The sequence below is a fragment of the Rhinopithecus bieti genome, unplaced genomic scaffold, assembly GCF_001698545.2.
Source record: "Rhinopithecus bieti isolate Rb0 unplaced genomic scaffold, ASM169854v2 scaffold_5775, whole genome shotgun sequence".
Classification (NCBI taxonomy): Eukaryota; Metazoa; Chordata; class Mammalia; order Primates; family Cercopithecidae; genus Rhinopithecus; species Rhinopithecus bieti.
The window spans coordinates 98,253-104,903 of NW_016804817.1; positions in this window are offsets into that span (position 1 = coordinate 98,253).

A 6,651-nucleotide genomic window follows, 5' to 3' on the forward strand; every position below is an offset into this window, starting at 1 on the left:
AAAAAAAAAAAAAAAAAGCTGGAGACTAAATTGAGAACTATCTATATAAATAAAATTGCCATTCTTATACAATCCTATGATAGATTTCTATAATTTTAGGTTTGATTTGGCATCCAATTTTAATCTCTATCTAGCACACCAGACTCTCTTTGTACTTTTAGATGTTAATTTCTCTATCTGATTTTTCATCTGAGAGTTGTTCCTGTAATATGAAAATGTAGGGCTATCTATCTGACAACTGCTTGAGATCCAGTTAAAAGCTGATGAAACAGGTTATCAAGAAATCAGGAGTCTAAGATAGGAAAAAAAGAGGTCTTACAAATCTAAAAGGTCTTCTTCGATTTGTGTGACTAATACATGTGTATATTTATGTGTCATTTTTATGTAATGTTTCACTACTAAAAAAATAATAAAAGAGATCTAATTAATTGGCTTAAAGGGAAAAAGCACTTAAATACTGTATCAGACAAATGCTTTTTTAAGTTTGTGTGACTTAAGTAAATCTTTAAGAAATAAGCTGGTTTTAAAATTATTGGTAAAATAGAATTGGAAATGGCTTCAGAATTGTCAACACACATTATTGTCTAGATTTATTGGTCAAGTGGTTTTATATTGATCTCTGCTAGATGTTAGAATGTGTCAAAATTTGGCATGAGAGTTATAAAGCTATGGATACAGCCCAAAAGAGAATTATCTTCATTTATATAATTTTTTGATAAACAAAACATTTCATATTTTTCATTTAATGAAAACAGCTAAATCCTGAGTTATTAGTCAAGAAAACCCCATTTATCTAACCTTAAGGTTCTTACATAGAAAATCTGAAATTCATAGGCTATAAAAATGGTTAATAGGGAAATAACATTAAATGATAACTATCACAGTTTGCATAAGTAACCTAGGCAAACTATTTTTAAAAGTTAATTAATTAGGTAAATGTAATGGAATAAATGCTTATAAATAAAATTGTTGGCCAGGCACGGTGGCTCACGCCTATAATCCCAGCACTTTGGGTGACTGAGGCAGGTGGATCAGTTGAGGCCAGGAGTTTGAGACCACCCTGCCCAACATGGCAAAACCACATCTCTACTAAAAATACAAAAATTAGCTGGGCATGGTGGTACATGCCTGTAGTTCCAGCTACTTGGGAGGCTGAGGCATAAGAATTGCTTGAACCTAGGAGGCAGAGGTTGCAATGACCCAAGATCACACCACTACACTTTAGCCTGGGTGACAGAGTGAGACTCTGTCTCACAAACAAAAACAAAAAAACCCCTTGTCATATAATTTATAATCTAAAGTTATATAGTTAAATAATAGATACTCATTAAATGTCTGGGTCATTTCCAATTTTTAAAAAGTTATAGGAAAACATTTCTCTAAAATGTGTTCTTATTTAAAGGAAAATAATTTTATCTAATTCAAAGATTATTTAAAGGCTATTTATGAAACAAGGTAAAAGGAACCAGTAAATAAGGGTGATGTAAATAAAGTTATAAATATAAATAGGTATTTTTGGTAAGAAAGGTTAAAAGGAAAATAATTTTATATGAGAAAGAATCTTGCATGGTAAATTTTTGTCCTAAAATAATATGACTGGTTATTTAAGAAAAATGAAAGTCTAGGATAAAATAGGAAGTCCAAACATGTTGTAAATGATGTGTATAAGTCATAATAAGGTTTGTGGCTGGGTGCGGTGGCTCATGCCTGTAATCCCAGCATTTTGGGAGGCTGAGATGGGCGGATCACCTGAGGTCAGGAGTTTGAGACCAGCCAGGCCAAAATGATGAAACCCCATCTCTACTAAAAACACAAAAAAACTTAGCTGGGCATGGTGGTGCACACCTGTAATCCCAGCTACTCAGGAGGCTGAGGCAGGAGAATCGCTTGAGCCCAGGGGGCGGAGGTTGCAGTGAGCTGAGATTGCACCACTGCACTCCAGCCTGGGCGACAGAGTGAGACTCCATCTCAAAGCAAAACAAATAAGGTTTGTAAAAGAGAACTTATGAGGAGAAAACTATAATAAAGTTTATAAAAGAGGATTTGTGAGGGAAAATACTTTATGTGATCAAGTTGGCAATAATTAAAAGGAAATTATGTATAATCTTTTTAGAGATTGAGTTTTGATATAAAAAACATTAATACAGTAAATTATTNTCTCTATAGTTGACTGAATACCCCTAATAAACAGAGGTAAAAGGCAAGGGAGGATGAGGCAGATGCCAAGAATAAGCAAGAACCCACTAATGAGGGTTGTGAATCCTCCAAAGGTTGAGAACCATCCTGCAAACAAGGAATCCAGGGACCACCTGGACCATCTCTGAACTGGAACATGGGCAAACTTGTGCATTCTAGCTGTGATTTCCATGACAGCTCAGCCATTATCATTGATTTCTAGGCAACAGTTGGTTAAATTTTCCACATACTCCTCCTTCTGAGGTTAAGAGGTAATCTAAAGCCAATCTATTTTGATATATAGCATTTCTCATTTGTGTTGCTTGTATTACCAATAAATCTAGTGACTTTGATGTTTCATTGGTTATGATTTCAAAGACTGCCTGCAATCTTATGATGTGGTTGAGCATACAGATTGGAGTGCGGCAACCCCATGACCCGTCTTGCACCCAGGTAGCTAGCCCAAAGTAATGATTCTTTCAGGAGGCCATTCATTATCTTTACAGATTCCTATGTTCATATCCTTTCTGATATTTGTGTCTATTTTTGTAATTATGCTTCTTCTAGTTCTTCTTTTATTTTCATCACAAACTGGGTATCTTAAGACTTCCCCTTGCTTTAGAGGAATTAGAAAGAAGGATGGCTTGATTTTTCCTAACACACATGCCCCTGTCCATTTAGCCAGCAGTTTCTGATAGGCCCATGCTCCACAGATCCAGTATAGGCCAAAGGGTGCCTTCCAAGCATTTGGAGACTCTAGCTGATGCCAAGAATGGCTTAGAGTAGAGAATTGAGAGAAAGGGTTTGGATCTGGTAAGTAGGAGTCATTCTGGACGTTTCTCCATGGAGTTTTGTTTTTAGTCTCATCATAATGCTGTTGCCCTGGGCAGGTTGTTTCTCTTACTGCCTCTGTGAAAGCCTTTCCCCATTGGGCGATACAGTACTTTTTAATTATGCAGGTTTTTAACAACCAAACACTGGCTGAGGCTGTTGGTTTACTGGCAGGGTTAGGTGAAGTCCACTTATCTTGTGGCATTAATTCCTTTGCCTCCCATGGCCACTGGTCCCCATATGAGTTCCTCCACATACATAGCATGAGGAAATTCCTAAGCTGCCAGCTATGTTTTCAGCTAGTTGAGCAAATAAGTTTTGGGTGATGGGGAAGCTCAGGTACTGGCTGTTCAAAATGCTTATAGAATGACTTACGGACCCTGGGTTGTGGGGTTGGACGCATTTGAGTCCTTCTAGTCTTTTTGACAATCAGTAGTGGAACTCCAAGGCCTGCTTCTTATCTATCAACTCATAATAGTGCTGTCTGTCCTGTAGGCCAAAAAGGTAGCTCTGGCTTTAAGATAGTAAAATGTAAAGGATTGCATGTCCTTGTCTTACAATTTGGTTTGGCTGACAAACTACTTAGCAGAGCAGTCCTTCCTGAATATAGGTGTTGAAGCTGTGTTAGCATAGACCACTGAATGTTATAGTCTGGGCATCCAATTTGTGGTTCTCCGTACAGATGTTTAGGACTGCTGCTGCTAAGCCTTTCTTGTGTCAAACCATTGCAGGCTGCTTCTGGTTTTTAAAGATTATGAACATACGTGGCATGGCAAAGTACAAGAAAATAGGCCCTTTATAGGAGGGAGGGGCTTCTTTGTTCGAGCTATAAGCTCTCCTTCTTTTTCTCCCTTTGATGTAATACGTATCTCAAACCAGAATTCATAGGGTAACATCTTAGGGTCATAACATATATATAGCTGATTATTTCCTGGGTCACAGACTGAGTAGGTGGTCTGCTTGTCTGTGCAAGCTTCTAACTTGGTTCCTGTACATTCATAGTAGGTATGGTACAGTACAGTTTTAATTATGGCATTCCTTACCCAGGTAGTGTGTACACAGTGTGGGCATCCTTCTAGAGATTTCTCCCCTTTTAGTATAGGCAGAAATGGTAACAACATCAGTGTATATAATAGAAACGTGCTTACACAACACATGGGCACGGCAAACCTTCCTCTGGGCATAGACATTTGCAGCATTTGCAGTAATAACATAACAGAACAATCAGTATTGACAGAATTATAGCTAGGCTTATAAATTGTATCCACATTTACTTATCTGGAGATGGTCCTCTGAGCTTCAGCTGTGCATAGACTAGTCAGCTTCCGGGATGTGACTAGAGCAGACCTTGCAGGATCCTCAAGCTCCAGCCGTGTGTAGACTGACCAGCCTCTGGTGTGGTCAGAGCAGGGCAGTTGTCTTTCTTACCAGTAGTTGAGTTTTGCCATAGGACTGTTTGGGTGGGGCGATCTGGGTCTTATTGGCTAGTCCATTGGTTGTCTTCGGGAGTCACTGCTGCCGCTGGTTTCAGCCAGGTATGATGAATCCAAGGTGTGACACCTGCAACTTTAACAGCAGTGGGAGTAGACATGATCACAATATGGGGCCCATCCTATAAGGGCCCCAGGGCTGTTGGATTTCACCTTTTAACCTAGACAGAATCCCCTGGCTTTTGTGGATGCACTGGGTCTGTTAGACTTAAATGTATCCTTTCCCTTACCCAGCCTTGCACCTCCTGCATTGCCCCTCCTAAAGCCTGCATCTGTCTTCTATGGGTTAGCTCTCCTAACTCCTTTAAATCCCCTCTAATTTGATTAATGATTGGGGTTGGCCTTCTGAACAATATTTTATTGCACGAATACCCAGTTTGTTTTGTAGGTGTATACCTGACTTGGAGTAGGACCATGGGCAAGATCTGATCGTAAGTGAGTTTCCTGGCAAAACTTTTTTATTAGCTCTTTAAGTGTCTTGTTCATCCATTCCACCTTCCCTGAACTCTGTGGTCTGTAGGCTGTGTGCAGTTTCCATTTGATCTTTAAAAGCTGAGTGAGCTGTTGTACTACTTCTGCCACAAATGCAGGACCATTGTCTGATCCTAGGGTTAAAGGCAATTCAAACCCTGGTATGATGCCTTTTAGTAGCACCTTTGTCACCTTTCATGCCTTTTCAGTCCTGGTGGGCAAGGCCTCAACCCACCCCGAGAAGGTGCAAAGAAACACTAGCATATGCCAGTAACCTCCTGCTCAAGGCAACTCGGTCAAGTCTAGAAGCAGGTTCTCACAAGGCACAGCTCTCATTTCCTGAACTCCTGGGGATCGAGTAGGTCCTTGTTTTGGCTTATTCCGGGCACAGGATAGACATTGTTCACAAACAGCACGGGTGATGGCAGAGAGCCGTGGCACACAGAAGTGTCGACCTATCAAATTCTCCAGAGCAGTCCTTCCAATGTGTGTTCCTTGATGAATCTGCTTCACAAACTTTGGGGCTATTGTCCTGGGACAGTTAGCCTCCTGTCAGAGAACAGTCACCATGCACCTTTAGTGTATTTCCTTGTTTCCTGACCAAACCAAGCCTTTTCACTTGAAGAGTAATTGGGTACCTCTAGCAAAGGGGGCTCTATAAGGAGAGGCATTGCTAGAGTTCTTTCTTTAGGTAAAGCCTTGCTCATTGCTGCCCGCCTAGCCTCTTGGTCTGCTTTCTGTTGCCCTGCACCTCATAGCCTTTCCTGATTTGGTGTCCCTTGGAATGAATGACAGCCACCTTCTCTGGAGCCCATATGGCTTCTAATAATTACAAAATTTCCTCTTTATTTTTTATTGTTTTTCCTTCGGTAGTCAAAATTCTCTCTCTTTGTATTGCCCCATGGGCGTGCAGAGTTGCAAAAGCATATTTAGAGTCAGTACATTTGTTTACTTTCTTCCCCTTGACCAATAACAGTGCTCTGGTTAATGCTATTAATTCAGCCTTCTGAGCAGAAGTCTCAGAAGGTAAGGCTTGAGCCTTGACCTGTTCCTTTTCCCATAGGAGGAGCTCTCTTTCCTTTCCTTTGGTGGTCTCATATAAGGTCCTTGCTATAAGGGAGAAGTTTGGAATCCAGATTTGGCAGAATCCCGCCACGCCTAGAAATTGCCTGACCTGCTGCCTTGTAACTGGGGTGGGTAATGCACATACAGCCTCCTTGCGTGCACTTCCAAGCCTGCGCTGGCCTTGGGATACCATGAATCCTAGATATCCAACCTCCTGAAAACAGCCTTTTGCCTTGTCCTTGGACACTTTGTAACCAGCTTCACACAGCAGGTGAAGAAGCTTCTCTGTTCCTTGGAATCATTCCTTCCTCCTGGGGGCAGCAAATAGCAAATCATCAATGTGTTGTAATAGCCACAATTGTCACTAGGTGGCGCCAAAGCCTCAAGATCTGCAGCCAAGGCCTCCTAAAAAATGGTGGGAGAATTCTTACACCCTTATGGCAGCCTTGTCCAGGTATATTGCGATTGCCCCCACTGGAAGGCAAATATAGGCTGACTTTGGGGAGCAAGCCTCAAACAAAAGAAGACATCCTTTAAGTCCAGACACGTGAACCAAGCAGCATCAGCAGGAATCTCTCCCAGCATTTTGTATGGGTTGGGTACTATGGCATGGATAGTG